A 20573-nucleotide genomic window follows, 5' to 3' on the forward strand; every position below is an offset into this window, starting at 1 on the left:
TAGCCGGGTGTGGTGGTGGGTGCCTGTAATCCCAGCTATTTGGGAAGCTGAGGCAGAGAATTACTTGAACCCGGGAGGCAGAGGTTGCAGTGAACCGAGATCGTGCCACTGCACTCCAGCCTGGGTGACAGTGAGACTCCATCTCAAAAAATAAAATAAAAATAAAAATTAAATTAAATTAAAATAAAATAAATAAAATAAAATGTAAATCTATATATCATGGTTATAAGGCCTGGCATGATCTGTCCTTTGCCCACTATTCTTGCCACTCTTCCCCTTGCGACAGTAGCAAGGCATTTTATTAATGGAACTTTGGCTATCTTAGTTCTGGCCAAAATACCCAAGGGCAAGTACATCCACATCCCGAAGTGAGTTGCAAAACCAAACACGTGAGACCTGCCAGAGTCCAGTTTTGTCAACCTGCCTCTCAGCATTAGTGATCATAGTCAAGACCCATGCAGGAGTGTGGGGTTAGGGACTTGAGACTTAAGTTTTCTTTGGAGCGGTTTATGGGAATGTTGAGAGCTTTCCTCCTTTTGTGAAATAAGGCAGGGGAGATAAGTGCTTCCAGAGCAATCAAAGACTGATTAAAACTGCAACAGCCACTAGGATCTCCTAATTGGATGTCGAACTATTAGAACTGACAAATGCTAAGAAGATAATCATGCCACTCTGAGATGTCCAAGCCTGAGTCAGTTCACAACTAGGAAAGGGAGGGAAGGCTAACTTTAAAATGCTAACTTGACTTTACTTAGAAGTTCCAATTATTGCACCAGGCTGGATCTTTTCGTGACTGAAATGAGACTGTTCTTGTGACTCAGAGGAACAGAAAAAGCTTTGGGTCCTGTCTAAGAGTTAAAATCAGGGACAATGAAAAGAATCACACAGAAATAACAGTTTGAAGAACTTGGGGAAAGACACAGTTGGTTTATGCCTGAAAACTAGAGAGTCCAGTTTGTTCCATAGATGATTGCCTTTGTGGAGGAAGTATTGTTTTCTTAAACGGTATTTCATCATGGAAGGTACAGACTCCACCAGGCTGGATTTCTTTCAGTTTCTAAAATGCACCAAAGTGCTTTAGGTCTCAGGGCTGCTGCACATGTTCAGACTCTGCCTGGAGTGCTCCATCTTTTTCTCCTCTGCTCAGTTGACTAGTCAGCCTCTACTTGGCCTTCCCTTCTCAACGTCACTCTCAGTCTCTGGGAGAAGACTTTAGAGATCCTACCCTTTTCCCAATATATCTCACATTATCATGTTATTCATGCTCATAGTGCTCCATGTATTTCCTTCCTAATATTTATCAGGTATTTATAGTTTTGTCCAAAAGTTTTCAAGGACATTTTATTCTAGGTACAATACACCAAGAGTAACTTGTTAAATAAGAAACATGCCAGGATGGGAACAGCGGCTCACACCTGTAATCACAGCATTTTGGGAGGCCGAGGTGGGTAGATCACTTGAGGCCAGGAGTTGGAGACCAGCCTGGCCAACACAGTGAAATTCTGTCTCTACTAAAAATATAAAACTTAGTCTGGCTACTCAGGAGGCTGGGGCAGGAGAATCGCTTGAACCCAGAAGGCAGAGGTTGCAGTAAGCTGAGATCATGCCACTGCACTGCAGCCTGGGTGACAGAGTGAGACTCTGTCTCAAAAGAAACAAACAAAAAACATGCTAGTAGTTAATTGCTATTAATGCATATTAGCCCACAGTCACTCTGTAATAAAGTTGTCATTGTCTATAAATGGGCTCTCATACACACTACTTGTTTATTAATGATGAGAAATTACATTTTGCAGCTGATTCTAGAACTGACCAAAATACATTGATGTCACTACATATACATGAGAGGAGTCATAGGTATTTTTGTAAGAACCAGTCCAGGCTGAGATATCTGGCTTTCATAAGAACTGAGGCCAACTGGTCAAATGAATGTTGCATGTTTGGTTGGGCTCCTCTCCACTAAAACCAGGGTAGGGTAGTGATTCTCCATTGAATAGATCAGCTCAGATAATCTTTAATGCTATAGTATTTCGGAACCAGAAAGAACTAAGCAAATGAGCAGGCCTCTGACTAAGCAGATTCACTGAGAGATGTATGTTTTTCTGGCATGCAAGATTGTGTCCCTGAAATCACGTCTATCAAATGTCCCTGAAATCACGTCTATCAAATGTCTCTCTTGATTCATTTCTATTGCAGACAAAAGATGGTGGGATAGAATAGGGATAGTGGTACACATGCAGTTTTGTTTCATTTGGTTGGGTTTACTATGTATTTTTTTTTAGTAACTCTTTTTTCTCTCAACAATACTCCATCACATTTTTATAACAATTGTCTATCTTTTATTTGTCTTCTCCAACAGGATAAATTTCTGTCATGGCTGGATTCTCATGTTTGTCTTATTCATTTCTATGTCACTGTGATGATTAATTTTATGTGTCAACCCAGTTCCTTTGTCAAACACGAGTCTAGATGTTGCTGTGAAAGCATTTTTTAGTTATGGTTAATATTTAACCCAGACTTTGAGTAAAGTAGATTACCCTCCATAATGTGGGCTGGCCTCATCCAATCAGTTGAAGGTCTTAAGAGAGAAGACTGAGATTCCCTGAAATGAAAGAAATTCTGTCTCCGGACTATCTTTAGACTTGACCTGTAACATCAACTCTTCTTTTGATCTATAGGCTACAACTTGCCCTACAGATTCAAACTTTCCAGCCCTCATAATCATAAGAGACAAAACCTTAAAACAACTTTCTTTCCCCCTTCATAGATCTACTGTTGGTTCTGTTTCTCTGGAGAGCACTGACTAATGCAGTTACCATATACAAGCCTAGCATAGAATCGGAATGAGTAAATTACCCAAATGAATGGAACAGAGGGCCCACTTGTTTCTCTTGGTTTTGATCATCTAGATTACTAAAGGAAAGCATTTTTAGATGACAAATTTGCTCTTTATCAATAATCCATAAATAAGTCTACAACAAATTTGGATAACTAATGGTATTGTTTAGAATAGTTATGGTAGGATCTCACTCAGAAAAAGAAGAGTCTGGGCCGGGCGCACTGGCTCATGCCTGTAATCCCAGCACTTTGGGAGGTTGATACAGGTGGATCACCTGAGCTCGGGAGTTCCAGACCAGCCTGACCAACATGGAGAAACCCTGTCTCTACTAAAAATACAAAATTAGACAGGTATGGTGCCTGTAATCCCAGCTACCCAGGAGGCTGAGGCAGAAGAATCACTTGAACCTGGGAGGCGGAGGTTGTGGTGAGCTGAGATCGGGCCATTGCACTCCAGCCTGGGCAATGAGAGTGAAACTCCATCTATCCCCACCCCCAAAAAAAAATCTGTCTAAGAGACACTTTATCTACTCCTAGTATTCTACCAGAGACTGTGAATATCAAGATAGTACTTTAATGCTTCAAATTTGGCTGCTGTTAACATCTACTATAAGGATTTCTTCCTCTTCTTCATTGTTTTTCCTCTCTTATTGTTGAATACGTATCTGCCTACCCCCCGACTCTAATATATACCATACATTTACACCTTTTGCCCACAAGATAAAGGGTACAACAGACGCACAGATTTGGGAATAGCAAATTTATCATGAAATGTCCTAAATCTTTAGGATACTTTTAGTTTGGCTTAGTTTCAAAGGGTAAATATGACTCAAAGTTGTTGTGTCAGAACTTTGACACAGTTTAAAAACATCAACTTCAATACTTCTGAATACAAATATTGGTAAGTTCCTACTTCATCTCCAGTCTGGATGGTTCTAAACTATATAACTTCCATGATTCCGTAAGTATAAAGTATAAATCATTTTTAGGGTATAATTCCAGACACAGAAGGAGACTAAAAGAAAAAATACCATGATACCAGATATTCTCTAAATGGTGTGGGTAGCTACAGAAAAATGTACTAAAGTCAAACACAGCCAAATAATATTTATTAGTACTGTATGAAAAGCAAATATATTCTAGTTTGTGACCTTTGAAACATAACAAAATAAGCACCTACCAATGAATATTTCCGCATTTACAGATACTGTCTTATATAGTTAAGTGTTTTCTAAAATTAAGTTTTTTTAATTTCAAAGGTTGGAATTCCACTTGAGAAACCAATGAAATAGGCTGACATGTCTTCTTTAGACTCTTCACAAACTGGATACAATCTTTCCTTTATAATGGTGTATTTGGTTTTCGGAAAAAGAAAAATGTTACCTGGCTTTAATCATACTGAACAAGAGCCATCTAGTAATTTTTTTAAGAAGTGATTTTTGTTTGTAAAACAATGAGACTAGTTTTCTAAGATAGCGTCTGACCCACATGCATGGAATTCCTCATTAGAAATACTCAGTATCCCAAAGAGTGAAATAATTATAATATTGAATTGTAAGTTTGCTATATTTAGTGTACATAAAAATTATGAAGGGATGACCTTAAACAATAACACTTTTCTCATTCTACATTTCTAAATATTTTCATAGTTAGTTCCTCTATTGTATTCTGACTTCAATTCAGGGGAATACTGCTTAGTAAAACTTTTTTTGAGCCTAGAAGGTGTAATTTAACTTTGAGATACTGAAAACAGATGCTGAGAGTCGAGGAAGACACTTATCAGAAAGAGATGTAGACCTCTTTCCTTCCCATGTAGTTATAACTGCAGTGAAGTGTCCTAAACACTCAATTTATTTAATGAATAACTCTTATCTCAGCAATATTTCTTGCCCTAGAACTATGAATATGTCCAAAAAGCTTTATAATGTAACATCTTTTGGAGAGGTGAGAAATGATTCCTTTAACATGATTGGTAAAGATGAATTTCAGGACTCTATCCCCAGCATCATAAACCTTTCAGGAAATCTGATTGGAACTTTGATGTAAGAGTATAACCTGATTACAATAAATCCAGTCCTCAAGAGAGAACATGTATAATCTCTGAAAGAAGATACTGCCCTTTCTGGGCCTATTTGGCTTTTCAATCAAAGACAAAGCTCAAACAGACTTTTACTGGAAAACCTTTTTTTTTTTTAATCCTGTCCACTATTTTGATTTTAAAACATTAACTAGTTTGCCATAAACTGGAACAGCACATTGCCTTATTAAGCTGGTGGTACAGTACTGAGTAATTAACTAGGAAGCATCCTACATACTTTTCTAAATTATGACTGACAATCCAAGCACAAATTTACATATAATTATGCAAACTGATATTTAATTCTGCATCAAAAAATCAAATAAATTGGTTAAAATTTATGCTCTGTAATTTATAACCAATGTGAGATTAGGAGAATTTACATTTTTCTTCTGAGCATTAGTCTCCTTATCTGTATATAGTGATAATATGGTTATTCCAAAACAAGGTTTCTCATTCTTGGTGCTATTGACATTTTTGGCTTGATAGTTTCTTGGTTGTAGGGAGCTGTCCTGAACATTGCAGGATGATGAGTAACATCCCCGGCCTCTACCCACCAGATGCCAGTAGATTTCTTCCACAGTCGTGATGATAAAAAAAAGTCTCTAGATTTTACTGACTATCCCTTGGGGAAACAATTGACTGTGGTTAAGAACCACTGTGTTTTTTTTTTTGAGACGGAGTTTCAGCTCGGTGCCCAGGCTGAAGTGCAGTGGCACAATCTTGGCTCACTGCAACCTCCACCTCCCAGGTTCAAGCAATTCTCCTGCCTCAGCCTCCCAAGTAGCTGGGATTACAGACATGTGTCACCACACTCATATATATATATATATACACACACACATATATATGTATGTATGTATATATGTGTGTGTGTGTGTGTATATATATATATATTTTTTTTTTAGTAGAGATGGGGTTTCACCACATTGACCAGGCTGGTCTTGAAGTGACCTCAAGTGATCTACCCACCTCAGCCTCCCAAAGTGCTGGGATTATAGGCATGAGCCACCATGCCTGGCTGAGAACCACTATTCTAAAGAATTGTTGTGAAGGCTTATTTAAATGCCTCCTCACCAGAGTCACTGTGTACTAGGCCCTGAGAAAGCGTGGTGAGCATATACAGACAGGCCTCTGCCATGGTGGAACCTAGAGCCCAGGAAATTAAAGTTGGTAACAAAAACACAAACATCCTGTCCATGCTTGGCATACAGTGCACACTCAGTAACAATTTGCTAAAACATTTGTGACTTCTGATAATAAAGCAGTGCACCTGGAATTTGCATAGTGATTTATTGTGGTAAACAGATATTACTGGAGGCCATTGTTTTGGACTGAGTTTCTGCACTAGGGGCCAACAGATCAGACGAAACAAAAAGGGAGTCATGTATGCTAAATGACATAACATCAAACTAAAAATGTAAGGAAACTGATCCATCCCCCAAAAAAACAGTTTTTCCTGAAAAGATTCCAGTCTGCTTGAGTCAGCATATTAAGGAATTCCCTCTGCTTTAACCCTTATCAAAAAAGTTACCTCAAGTAACCTGATGTTAACCAAACAGCTATTCCCCTATTGTTCTGTTTCCTTGTTTCTACCCTTCAAAATTCCATGTTCTGTCATTGTCCAGTGGGAACTCTCATTCTATTTTGTAGGATGGAGGCTACTTCAATTCATAAATCATGAATAAAAGTCAATTAAATATATAGCTAAATTTGCTGTAATTTTGTCTTTTCACAATAGGGAAGGAAAAAATGAACTATGTTTAACAGGCTATTTGATGCCTACTGTTATATGAAGCCCAGTAACAAACACTAAATGAGGATGTATAGAATAGATGAAGAAATTTTTCCTTCGTTCTGTAAGTAGCATATCATCTCCTAGGGCACTAAGGTAAGTACACAACTATTTATAATTCAAGGTAGCATGTGGTAAGTCCCACATGAGATCTTCAATCAAAGTGCCAAGAGAGTTCAAAGGTAGAAGAACTGACATCTAGTTAGGGCAAAACAGGAAATGATACCTACAAATTCAGAGACTCTTTACAGAATTATTTTTCCCTGAGTTGCAAGTGATAGTGCTCAGTTTTTCTTGTTTGGGTTTCAGGCCTTCCCCATTACACAAATTGCGGGCAAACTGCCTTTGAATCTTCCATAATTTCTAATCTAAAATAATGAATTAAAGGCTATTTCAAAACATGAAATCAGGTTAACTTAAAATAGTTCATGTGATTTCAGTATGTTCTGCTTTTCTCATATGGGAGAATAATTTACAAAATGAACTAGCTATAGATCATATTCCTGGAATGGATAAAAAATATATATTTTTTCCTTTTACATACCTTTCTTTCATGGAACCACTTCTTCCCCACATGTGGTTTATATGGAACTAATATTATGCCTGGGTTTACCGGTTAGATGTATAATCCCAGCCTGGTCCCTCAGAATATTCTACTTTTCTGACCTTGGTAGTGATAGAGGCAGGAGGCAGAGACACACTAGACAGACGGGGTACGTCCCTGGTGGGAACCCTATCTTCAAGTCAAAAGTAGCCTGAAACCTGTGGCTCAAAGTGAGAACTCTATTTCTGTTTGCCTGCTGTCTCCCAACTGGTCCTTTCTGAGTAACGTCATGTTACCAATCAAAGGTTGACTTTTCCAAAACTACATTTGGCCCACCCTGCCCCTGATCCTGTGCCTATAAAGACCCCAGACTCAGCTGGCAGAGAAGAGAAGTGGATAGATATCAGGCAGAGGCAACTTGACTTTGGAGGAGACAAGCAGAGAGGTGACCCAACTTCAGGGGAGAGCGACCTGCCTTTCCCATCCCCATTCCAGCTCCCCTCTCTGCTGAGACCCCACTTTCATTGCTCAATAAAATTATCTGCATTCACCATCTTTCAATTCATTCATATGACCTCCTTCTTGGGCACCAGACAAGAATTTGGGACTCACCAAGTGCAGGTGCCCAAAAAGGCTGTCACACTGGTCCTTTGCCCTTGCTGGCAGAGGGCAGCCACATCACAGGATGAGGCAAAGGGCCCACTGAGCTGATAACACACTACTATCTGTGGATCACAGCAGTAAGAGAGCACTGTAACACACCCTCTGGAGCCTTGGGGTCACAGGTACCCCACCTGGATGCTGCTGTAGGGCCCTGCATGGAGTTTACTCCTGCCACTCTAAAGCAGCCCCCTGTTTCTGCACTGGCTTGCCTACACACTCCCTCCACAAGGGGTGGAGAGTGGCAGAGTCAAATAAATAGTTTGCTTCTACCAGCTCAGAAGTGCTCAGCCAGTTCCTGCACTTGTTCACCCGCATGCTCCCTCCTGCGAGGGGTTGAGCATGGCATGCTAAGTAAACAGGGCACCCCTGTCATGAGTACTGTGAAGGAGTCAAGAAAATATCCTGCATCAGTAGTGAGTTTAGAAGAGCATATAATCCCCAGGAAGGATACAGTAAGAGTTGACCCTGTGACATTTGCTAGAAGTTTCAGGGGGAATTTTCCCCTTTTTCCTGGAGTCAGAATATGTGTCTGGAGAGGTCAGCTGGAAATAAAACCAACAGAGTGGAAAGCAGGGGAAAGAACTGCAGAAAAATTAGCCTCCTAAAAATACACAGATGGTACACATCTTGGATCCAGCATTGCTTGAATGGAAATTACTCCTTGAACTGTCTAGTCATAGGAAGTAATACATTCCCATTTTGGTGTCACTTGAGTTTCTATATTTTGTAACTGAAAGAGTTTCAATTAATAAAGGTCCTAATTATACTAGACATTTGTGTTAAGTAGGCCACTTTTCAACATAGTACAATGTCATGATTTTGATGAAATGCTAAATAAAAAAAATTAGAATGAATATCTAAGACACAATCTTTGTTGAATGAAAGAACAAGTGTCAATTGTGGATGAAAGGGTAAAAAGTAAAATAAGCAACAAGCTTTTCAAGAATTTTAGATCGCAATGAACAGAAATCTTTGAAAGTACATGCCCCGGAATACCACAAACAATGTAAGAATCACAGATATTTCTTTCCTCTGGTTTGTCCCTTTTATACTGCACAGTTCAGTTAATAAATTTGCGTAACATTTTCTACATCCTGCATGATAATGATAATAACACTTGAACTGAAATGACCACATTAGTTCTTCCTCAGCTTTTCTCATTTAAGATTCTTCACAGGAAAAACAATCCTAGGACTTTTAGGAACCGATTTATCATCCTCTCTTACATGTCAATAGGTTATCCATGCTGAAAAAGGTCTTTCGATTGTTCTTTTCATTTGAATTCAAATTAAGTCCAATAGCTTTTCCTGGTGATAGGCTACTTACAATTTCACTACAAATCTGCAAAATACAAACCATATATTTGGAGTTTTGGAAATGTCTCTATTTTTACCTGCTGGCTTTACATGGTGAAAGACCAAGAAATAGTCAAAAATGCTGTCAAATCTCACCCTACCCTACATCCATGGAATAGATTCAATTCTGATGACAACCATTCAATCATTTATGGAACTCTTACTGTTTTATGCTGGAGGATATGGCAAAATAGGGGGTTAAAAAATATAGCATAATGCCCTGCTCCTGTCCTCAAAGGTATTGAAAGTAACTGAAAGAGCAGAATTTTAGATATGATTTGGTATTAGAATTGTCTGATTAATTGCATTTTGTTACAGCTGTATCTCAAAGCTAGTAACTGATGAGCATATTAAACATCAGAGAAACTGCCTTTCTCAAGTCTTGGAAGGAATAGTGAGTAATTTCTGCATTTGGCATTCAAAATGCTGCAATATAGTATGGCTAATTGAATAACGTAGAATGTTGCTTTTGTTTTTTTTCTCCATTCCCCTTTTACTGACATCCATTCATTTCTTTTATTTATTTAATGTATGCATTAAGCAGGTAAGCATGTGAAATGTTCCAGACACTGTGATAGGTTCTGAAGATATAATCAAGAATAAGCCCAGAAAGTTGCATTCAGAGAGATACAATTTGACGGGGACAAAACCATAGACACAACTAATTATATTACAAAGTGTTATAGGCAACCACGGGCGGTGTATGACAGACACACGTAACACTAATAACTTAGGCATACCTTGAGGATGACTCAACTGTCTAAGAAGAATGTTTATTCAGAGTCCAGAGCCAGGGAATCTAAGAATTGCCAACCCAAAGATTCATTCTTTATCTATGAAGAACATGTGAATCCCTGTCTCATTTCTTGGAGCACAGGACTTTCAAGGAACCAAGACCCTTTGTTCTGGGTTAAATGGAGATTGTTAAGTGGAGAGTGCTGAGTGAAAATGCTATAGAAACTGCATGCTTTTCGGGAATAGCAGCAATTCTCCTGTCCAGCCTGCTGCCACTGGACTGTCACTGTATATAAGTCCTCACTAAACCCTATTTCTCATTGGCTGGCTTCAGGTCTCTTCTTCAGCTTCCTGAACATAGTGCCATCCCTGTTGGGGTCAATAGGGGTCTGGCACGACAGAGGGGTATGCAAAAATGCCAAAGATGGAGCCACCAGTTCCACTGAAGATGGGGTGGTGGGGCAGAGGAAGAAGTGCCCCAAGTAAGGCATTAAAGAAGAATTTATATCTGTCAGGCTCCAAAATTTTGACAGATGTGCAGCGTGAATCATAACAGAAGTTCAGAGAAAAGAGAGGTCACAGCCTGCTGGATGGGTGAGACAGCATTTGAGCCAGCCTTCAAAGAGGAGTGCAGTGTAGGTCTGCAGAGACAGGATAAGGGGAATTTCCGGCAAGGAGATCAGAAGAGTCAGGAAAGAACAGGGCCTTTTAGAGGACTTCTGTTTGCCTGGCACATAGAGTTTGTCAAGTAAAGCAGCAGAAGCTGAGAAGAAAGGGTGCACCTAGACTGTGAAGGGCATTCAATGTCTCTTGAAGGAGTCCTCAAGGGCCATGAGGAGCTTTGAAAAGTTTTCAAGAAGTAGAGGGACGTGGGCAGATCTGTGTTTTACATTGATCACTTTAGCAACCTTTGGAAAAATGTAGAAGAAGTGAAATTTCAGTGGGAAGACAAGCTTATTGAAATGTTCCAGAGAAAAAAAAGGCTGATGAGCACTTGGACTGGAGAGAAGGGGTTGAAAGGAAGAGACCCATTCAGGGGACATGATGATAGGAGGTTGGGACTTGGGGACTGACCAACTACAGCAAGGATGGAAAGAGCTCCAAGATTTCTAACTTTGGCAAATGCATGGACAATTCTGCATTCAGGAGAGATGGAGTATCATGCAGGAAGTATCTTTGGGGGAGGTAAAGAGGAGCAGAAGAAGGCTGGTGCTCTGCCAATAGGACAAGCACAAAGGGACTCTATAGCGTACCTAGTTTAATTTTGCATCTCAGACAATTTGGACTGAAAATTCATGTTAATTTCATGTTTGGAAGAAAATTCATCTTCTCTCCTCTATTTTACTATAGCATCTGCTCACACTACCTTAGTTATTGGGCTTTGTTTCAGACAACACCCCTCACTCATATCAAATTTGCACTCACTTAGGTTGCTTTAGAATGGATTTCAGAGTCCACAGAACACCCCCTGCATCTGACTCTATCCCCTTGTCCTCCCTTTCTCACACTTCCTCCCTCCTGGTAGTAAAACCAAAATGGATCCCTTCGTCGAGCACAGAAAAGTGTTAATACCTTCTGGTCCCCTGAGTATCTTAGCTTCTTGCCCAGCAAGTTTATTGATAATTTCTTCCTTTGCACAAATGCAGCTCTCTTTCAGAAAAAAGACTGTGGTATATAATTTTTTTTTTTTTCATCTGGTAGCTCATGAGGGTGATACAGGAAGGAACGGCGCCACTCAAAGTCATAATCTACAGACAGTTACACCTCTGAGAACCCCAAGCACCATTTCTTAAAAAGCCTCATAAAGCTTTATGGGGCATTAAGTAGACTGATAGGTCAGAAGCATAAGTCTAGTTTTAACCATTTCAGGCTGTAGATGAAATGTGAAAAATTTTATATTTTCAAAGGACTCTATTTTTTTTCTATTCTGTGATCAAATATATATTTTTTTACTACATCTTTATGCCTGTCTATTAATGTACTCAGGGGCTGAAAAGTGGTGTTAAGTTCCCATAACCAGCCTTTAAACATCTATTGAAGGATAATACCCCAACCTGTCTAGGGCTGTATGGTTTAACATGGTGGCCAATGGTCACATATGTGTTTTAAATTTAAATTGATGAAAGTGAAATGAAGTTTAAAGTTGAGTTCCTCAGTCACACTGGCGACATTTCAAATGCTCAGTTTCACACGTGGTGGGTGGCTACCATACTGGACATGCAGATAGGTAAGATTTCCAAAAGCTCAAAAAGTTCTGGTCTAGGGCTTTGAACCCTTTTTGATTAGGTCATTTGGGTGTTATAAGGCATTTTATCCTTCAGTGATATTAAAGCTAGAATAAACTGAATATTTATTATGTTTCAAGCAGGATTCTAAGCATTTTATACATATTAACTCCTTTAATTGTGATAAGACGTGTTATAGATGGGGGTCATGGAAGCCATTTAACCATTTATCCCACATGTTGTCGCATTTTATAGATGGGGTCACAGAAGCCTAAAAAGGTGAGATAACTTGAAATAGTGTTATTGAAGCCACAAAACATATAGATGTAAACAGGATGGGGGCTGCAGAATGATACAGCCTTGCGGAGTATAAGATAAGTCTGCTGTAGTTACAGAAATAGTGAAATTAGGCTGGCATCCAAATTGGTCTTGTCTGAGGTCACCGATTTCCTTGATTCCATATTGTCCTCAAACTATTACTTAAGTCACGATGTTCTTACAGTCCCTTATGATATTAATAAGTGTTTCTCAGCCAAAGGGTTCCCTAGTCATGTTTGAGAAACACCAGATTAAACAAAGCACCTTGAAAACCTGCAGGACTCCACAGAGGCTTTGACATATTCATGATTATTGGGAATCTGCAAGACTAGAACAGATAACAATGACCCCTAAAGTTTATTTGATCACAGCCTCCCTTTAAAATAGAACCTCTCTCACAAACTAGTGTTTTGGACAGTATTCTCTATGAACACAAACATTCTGTGATAAGAAAAATGACAGTTGTTTTCATTCTCATTCCAATTACTGGGATGATTAAAAGTCAATCTTTATAAAGCAGTCTTTTTAGAATGAAAAAGAGGATGTCTTAGCCGCTTGGAGCAGTGCTTCTCAAACTTTAGCGTACATATACATCCCCTGGTAAAATGCAGATTCTAATTCAGTAGGCTGGAGAATGTGTATTTCTAACAAACTGGACAGCGATGCCAACACCATTCATCCATGAACCACATGGGCGGTTTGGAGTGGAAGAGTTTAGAGCAGTGATGAACAAAGTATAAAGGGCTCACAGGCCCATCACCAGTTTTGGTATGGGCCTCAAGCTACAAAGGGTTTTTACATTTTTAAGTGATTGGTAAAAAATCTAAAGAACAATCATATCTTGTGCCACAGGAAATTCATATTCCAGGGTTCATAGATAGAATTTTATTGGAGCACAGGCATGCCCATTGATTTATCTATCATCTGTGGATGCTTTTGAGCTGTAACAGCAGAGCTGACTAGGTGAGACAAAGACCCTGCAGTGCAGCCTACAAAGCCTAAGATATTTCCTATCTGGCCCATGACAGAAAATGGTCTGCTGACCCCTGGGGAAGAATATAAACTCTGGAGCTATACTGCCTAGTTTCAAATCCTACTCTGCCTCTTACCAGTTAAGAGATGTTGAGTATGTGTATAACCTTTCTATGCCTCAGGGTTCCCTTCTCTGAAAGAGCAATAACAATAGTACCTACCTCATAAGGTTATTGTGTACGTAAATATACAGAGATATAGATAGATACATAGATAGATAAAATCACATAAGCTAATGTATGTATGAGTCTATATATACATAAATCTTATATATAAATCCTATATAGAGAAAGAATAGCACCTAAAACATCATTAAAAACTATAAATATTAGCTAAGAAACTCAGTAGTTGATAAGATCAGTTCACTGATAACACAATGAAACTATTCTAATATTTATGGTAAAACTTTGTTTAGATTATAGAGCTAGACACATTTTTCTTTGTCTCACTATACATGTTTAGGCATCATTTCATTCAAGTAAATATAATGAACAGAAGCTAAGAGTCCTATTTCACAATTTTGAGATGGTCCTTTAGTTCTTTAGTTTGGAGAGTCTGATATCTGTCTCATTTGCTGAACTCTCAAAATTCAAAGTAGACTGTCAAACTCCTGAAAACTAGCTGGCATGAAAGTACATGACCATCTATTTTATAATGTGATGCTCTTTACTAACCAAACTTGAAAAAGTCAACTGAGTCAAGAAAATTATAATACCTTCCAAAAAATATGACATAGCCCACAGCCTACCTGAGTACATTTTTCATCACTCAGCTAAAATTTATACAGTTCCTTGCCCCCAACATCCTCAATGAGAAGATTTAAGATTATTTGATAACCAGCAAGTATTTATGGCCACCTGGAGGAGAACATAGAATTCCTCCTCCATTCCAGGACTGCCTGTGTGAAGTTACTTTAGGTCAAAGAGGTCATTAATCTATCCAGGGCTTAAATAAATGAGGATCATGCCTGAGGCCAAATATACCTAAAATATTTTACCATTTAATCACAAAAACACTTTCACAGACAAGAAAATTATTCTAGAATATGAGTTTTCATGGTCTCCTCATCTAATCCCAAAGTGAGAAGCAGAGTGTTGACATATTCATTATGATATAGAAAAGACCTATTTTTATAAACTGGACACACTATCACACAATTTGCACTTTTGTAACACATTTGTGTTTGTATTTTAAGTGTCAGAATGTTGTTTAACTATCCCAGCTGATTAAACTACTCTATATTGTATGACTTTTTGTAATTTTTTTATTACAAGATATTTGATACTGAGTCTTTGAGCAGACACACAACTCCCAATATTAATACTGTGTATTAGTCAGGGTTCTCCAGACAGATAAAACCAGTAGGATATATGAAATCAGATTTATTAGGGGGAACTTGCTCACAGGAGGATTGCAGAGGAAGAGAATTTCCACAATAGGCCAACTGCAAGCTGAGAAACCAGAAAAGTTAGCAGCATGGCTCAAAGCCAGCAGCATGACTCATTCCAAGCCTGAAGACTCGGGGAAGTCAACAGTGCAGCTCCCACTTACGCCCCAGAGTCCCGGAGGCTGCTAGTGCCAATCCCAAGGTCAAAAAGCTGAAGAGCCTGGAGCCTGATGTCCACGGGCAAGAGGAGAAAAAGTGTCCTGCTTTGGAAGGAAGACAGCACAGAGGGCCAAATCCTCCTTCTTCTACCCGCTTGTTCCATCTGTCCCCAGCTAATTGGATGGTGACTACCCACACTGAGGGCAGGTCCTCCTCTCTCAATTCACTGACTCACAAGTCAATCTCCTCTGGAAGCACCCCCACAGACACATCCAGGAACAATGCATCGAGAGCCACGTAGGCATCCCTCAATCCAGTCAAGTTGACACCTAAAGTCAAAAATCACTTATTTTCTTTATAAAATAAAATAATTTTATGATGCGTTGCCTAATAATTAATCACATGAAAATAAGGCAATTCCTACCTTGAAAAAAAATTAAGTTTTTAAGTGAACTGTAAGATTCTCCATAGACAAATATAAGAATATAGTTGACTGGTCACAGAGCACATCAGAAAAATATGAAGAAAATATGCTGAATATGAAAAATATCTTCTCCCCTCTAATTTTTTATTCATTTGAATCAACATGGCATACCAAGCTCATACAATGCCCATGATGTGAGGGTACCTACTTGAAATATACAAATAACATAAAATAGGAAAAAGCAAAAGAGATGTTTTTGAGGCATGTACTTAGCTGCAGGTGATTTAAACAAATTATCAGTATCCTGAACAACAAGCCAATATATTTATATGGTAAAATCATTTAGATGTGACAGAAATTACTCTCAATAGCATTATCTAGTCTATATGAAAGCACAATACTATGAAACATCTCAGACCTTTAATTATGCTTGTTGACACTAAAACTGCAATTGCTTGTTCTGCCATGGAGACTGCAGGGAGAAGCAAACGAACAGATGGACAGAAATTTCTATTCTGTGCTCTACTGGCTGCTGTTCAGTGAATGGTAGTACGCTAATAAAGTGCTCAGAGGACTTCTGCCTCCATCTGCTCTTAATAAAAATAAATAAGGCTCTGAAGAAAGCAGAAGCTTTTGGAGTTCTTTGTGGAACCCTTTGATAGTGCAAAAGCAAGTGGATGGGTTGCTCTAAGATGGCCCCTTGCAGGTTGTGACAGCGCCACTATCTTGGTGGTCCTTGTCTCCTATTCTCAGGTCTCTGAGTAGCACTCTTCTTTTTCCTGGCTATTTATCATGAGAAATTATCATGCTTGGACAACCTTAATTGCCTCTCAGGCCCATTGTTCCATGACAAGTCATGAAATTAGATTAGTGCTGCTCAGTTTAGTGAGCGGGGACTTTATGATTCTCTTATGTTTGGGGAAATAAATGTTTATGAAGCTCCTCTTATAGTCCATGAACATGAAGCACATGTCATTAATAGTGATCGTCTTGTGCCTCTGGTACAAGATTCTGATTGCAGAACCCACTCCCCCCACTTCCATCCCAGGTAGAAACCAGACACAGAGAGAAAGGTAAGAAATGGAAATTTCCCCATGGCACCAGGTCAGCAGATGTAGGGCAGCAGATACAATCTTCCTTCTTTAGAGGAAAGTCTGGAATTGCCATTATATACAGTGTATGAGTCTCCTTAAGTTTTAACAAACAAGTGGGAAAATAAAATTGGAGTAAGAAGCATTTCTCCAAATTAAAATGGTGAAAGTCCTCATGCCAGAGTATTTTGGGAAATTTCTGTTTTAGAGCTGCTGCTTTCAAATGTTCTATGTCCCAGGAGCCATCCTTGGAGGTTAATGAATAGTTTCAAAGATGCTTTAATGGGGATACAAACATAGCAACTTCTGCTCTTCAGCAGGGATAATAATCCCTCGATTAGTATTTGCATCTTTCCATTCTGGAAGAATAAGTACGGAATTAGTATAAAAGCAGAATAAATGGGTAGAAGTTACAGGAAGATAGTTTTCAACTCAATATGTGGAAGAACTTTTCAGATTTTCTCAAAAATGCATGAGGTGGTAAGTTCCCTTCATTAGTGGTAATCAAATATACAGTCAACATTCACTTGTAGGGAGGTTATAAAAGAGTCCATGTCTTTTGTGGCCTTTCCAACACAAGATTGTTTGAATTCCATATTAAAATATATATCTCTCTCTTTGCCCCTAACACATGTACACATACAGTAGTGGATTGATAAGCTCTTCAAAATTGGAATGTGGTAAAAACAAAGTCTGAATTAACTGTGCTAGTTGGTGTCTCAGTAAATTGGGACAATATCAACTCCGAGTTTGGGCTCCAATTACATTCAGAGGACAAGAAATAACAAGCAGTCCTTCGTGGTTAGGAAGCTATATGGTCCTCTTTGTCCACTCATGCAGTAAGCATGCATTCAGGCCCACAATGTGTGATGCACTAGGAAAGGTACTGGGCATACAGATGTGAATACTCAATTTCTTATTCTGTCAATCAATCTATCTATCTGTCTATCTACTTATGTCTCTATGCATTCAATTCTCTGTGGTCTCTCAGTGGTCTTATTACATCTGCCTCTGCAGCATCTACTCGTATCTACATCTATGTACCAATAGCTGGAGCTGTGGAATCTGAAATAGGATAGTCAACACACAGAGGAATCCCTATCTTACTACCTGAGATAAGTCATCCTAAAGCCAAAGCTGACCTGTGGGGGAAAAAAACAACTTGAGATAGTCCAAGAGAAATACACTATGTTCCCTGAGGGTAACAGATGTGGAGTTCACGCCTCCTCTGCACATGTGGAGTGACACATCTTATTAATGTTTACACCATTGTAAGTAGTGTTCTTGGTCATAGCTAACAATCCTGACAGAATTGATAGAGTACAAAGAAATTTTTGTAGCTGGCTTTCATTTTTTATCATGCAGAGAAGAAACAACTGAGGACTGAAAAGCAGTGGGAAATAGTACCCTCATATTTTGATGTGTTCCAGTATGACCTTTATCGTGAGCAGAAGAGAGGGAATTGAGAAAAATGAGGAACTGTAGGCAAGCAAGTGGAAAATTGCAGAGTTCCAGTACAAAGTGGTGATTGGGAAGAATTCTAGCAAAAGAGAAAATGCAGCATTCCCCCACCCCCCAGTTACTGAAAGAGATTTTCACATTTTCTCCCTTTTTTGTTGTCCTTTGTAGGAAGGCAAACAGAAAGAAGATGAGACAGAGAAAAGCGGGGTAAGGAGTGAGAAGGAAGATGGAAGACAGAGGGAAGCAGTGAAGATACTTAAGAGTAGACAGAGCCTCTCTAAACCCCTGCCTTTTAAACTTTCCATCCAGCCTAAAATCCCTTAGTCACCTGGCAGTTATATAATCCCCAATCCCCAAATCCCAGGAACCTCCAAATTACCCTTGGGGGAGGCTTGGGATTAGATGCTGAGGACAGAGGATTATTAGTGTCACACTCAGGGGTAGGTTTGTATACCAACTTGTTCCCAGCAGGAACCCAGATTCATAGGACCTATGCCTTCTTGTAGGGAGCAAAGAAACCTTACCTGACTTTCAAAATAAACCAATTGCAGGGCTTACTGGATTCATAACGTAAAGAAACAAAATTTGTTTTATATCCAATGGTTCTGGGCCACTCTATTACTACGTAGATGTGTTAGTTTCAAACACAGAAGCCAGTATATAAAAGCTTATATTTTATATGATTACAACGCAGGTGTGTGTTTTATCTTATGATGCTTTCAAAATATAATTTCTCTTGCAAGGAATATAATAATTAAAAAGCTTCTGCATCATATACTAATCATTTAAAAAGTAAAAAGGAATTAAGCTCCAACTCTTTCATGTCTCAAATATGTTATCTTGAGTAGGTCATCTAGTTTTCCAATATCTGAGATTTTTCATACGCAAAATGAGGATAATGCTAACTCCCTCTGGAAATGAAAGAGATTATGATGAGCCATTAACAGGAATCTAAAATATATTTTGCCAAATCATACTAAAGTAGTTAAAAGCCTGGGTTTAGAAGCCAAGTCATAATGTGGAATAACTAGTAATGTATTTAATCTCCCTAGGTTAGTTTCTTTATCTCTAAAAAGGAGATCAACAGCACCTAAGTTACAGAGTTATTGTGAAGATTAGATGAGGCAAATCCCAAAAATGCCCAGCCCAATCCTACCTTGACATAAAAAACTCAATGAATGGACATAATCGCTGATGAGATTCTCTGAGTTAAGCTCTCCTGTTAATTTCAGTTAACTTTTATTATGCTTAAACAAAAGTTAGAAATACTTGGGAAAAAATCAATCCCCAGAAACATTTAGGATAACATGTTTCCTACAACATGGATATATGTAATTGAAATAGCTGAGATAGCAAAGCACAAAAATTGAAAATACATTCTTGGCAGGCTTTGAGTTAGGGCCTAATTATAAGTTCTCAATATGGCACCAAGGCCTGGAAGGAAGATGAAGAAAAAGAAGCTCTGCATATGCTTGATAGTAGACTTCTCCCTCAAAATCCCTCAGCCATCCCAAAGCCTGTATTCATTTGTAAATAGTTAAATATTAGTATATAGGAAAGGCTTAATCCCAGTAAAGTTTGGCGTTTCAGAAATCATCCAGCTGTAAAGAATCCAACAAAGGTGACATGTTGATTACTTTCCCATTATGCTACCAAACAAAAAATAAAGTATGTTATTTAATGAATATTCTTTGAGCTAAATACAGATTCATTCTCATTTGCTGATGCATAATGATTGAGTGATGCACTAGATTTTCTACCTTAAGTCCACACGGATTATCTGTATCATTAGATCATTAGAATCTAGACACACACAAACGTATTTCCTACATATATGTTTCTTAAGGAAATACTTGGCTATGAACTCAGAATTAATTAGAGAAGACTGTTTATTAATGATAGCTAAGAAAATGCAATTTTCATTCAGTCATTGGACATCATCAGTAGATATCACACATTAATATTTAAGAATATTAGCTTGAAACTTTAAAAGACATGAGCTGAGACCTAGGTTTTTGAACTAGCTGCATAAACCTAGTCAAGTCATGTAAAATCTAAATCTCATGTATCTTCTAACATAAGAATGATAAAACTCACATCATAGGGTTGTTGTGAATATCAGGGTAAATTATATAAGCCATATGCTCAGTACAGCTCTGGCACAGAGAAACCAATTAGTGAACAATTGCTACAATTCTTAATATCTCTTGCCAATGAAAACATTATTTCTCCAGCTTGGCTTTTAAAAAAAAATGTGTAATATAAACAAATACATAAGAACTCTAAGACCACTTTTCCCTTTATGATTTCATATCACATTGTATACATTCTGACTACCTAAAAGAATTGTGAAGGTGACTATCTGCCTTAGGTCAGAGCAAAATAAATGGATAAAGACTAAATGTTAAGCACATGAATGGATATTAAGAGGTCTACAAGACAATGTGAGAGAGGAATACAGACAGAAGG

The sequence above is a fragment of the Chlorocebus sabaeus genome, chromosome 22 (assembly GCF_047675955.1).
Source record: "Chlorocebus sabaeus isolate Y175 chromosome 22, mChlSab1.0.hap1, whole genome shotgun sequence".
In the NCBI taxonomy this organism is placed as follows: domain Eukaryota; kingdom Metazoa; phylum Chordata; class Mammalia; order Primates; family Cercopithecidae; genus Chlorocebus; species Chlorocebus sabaeus.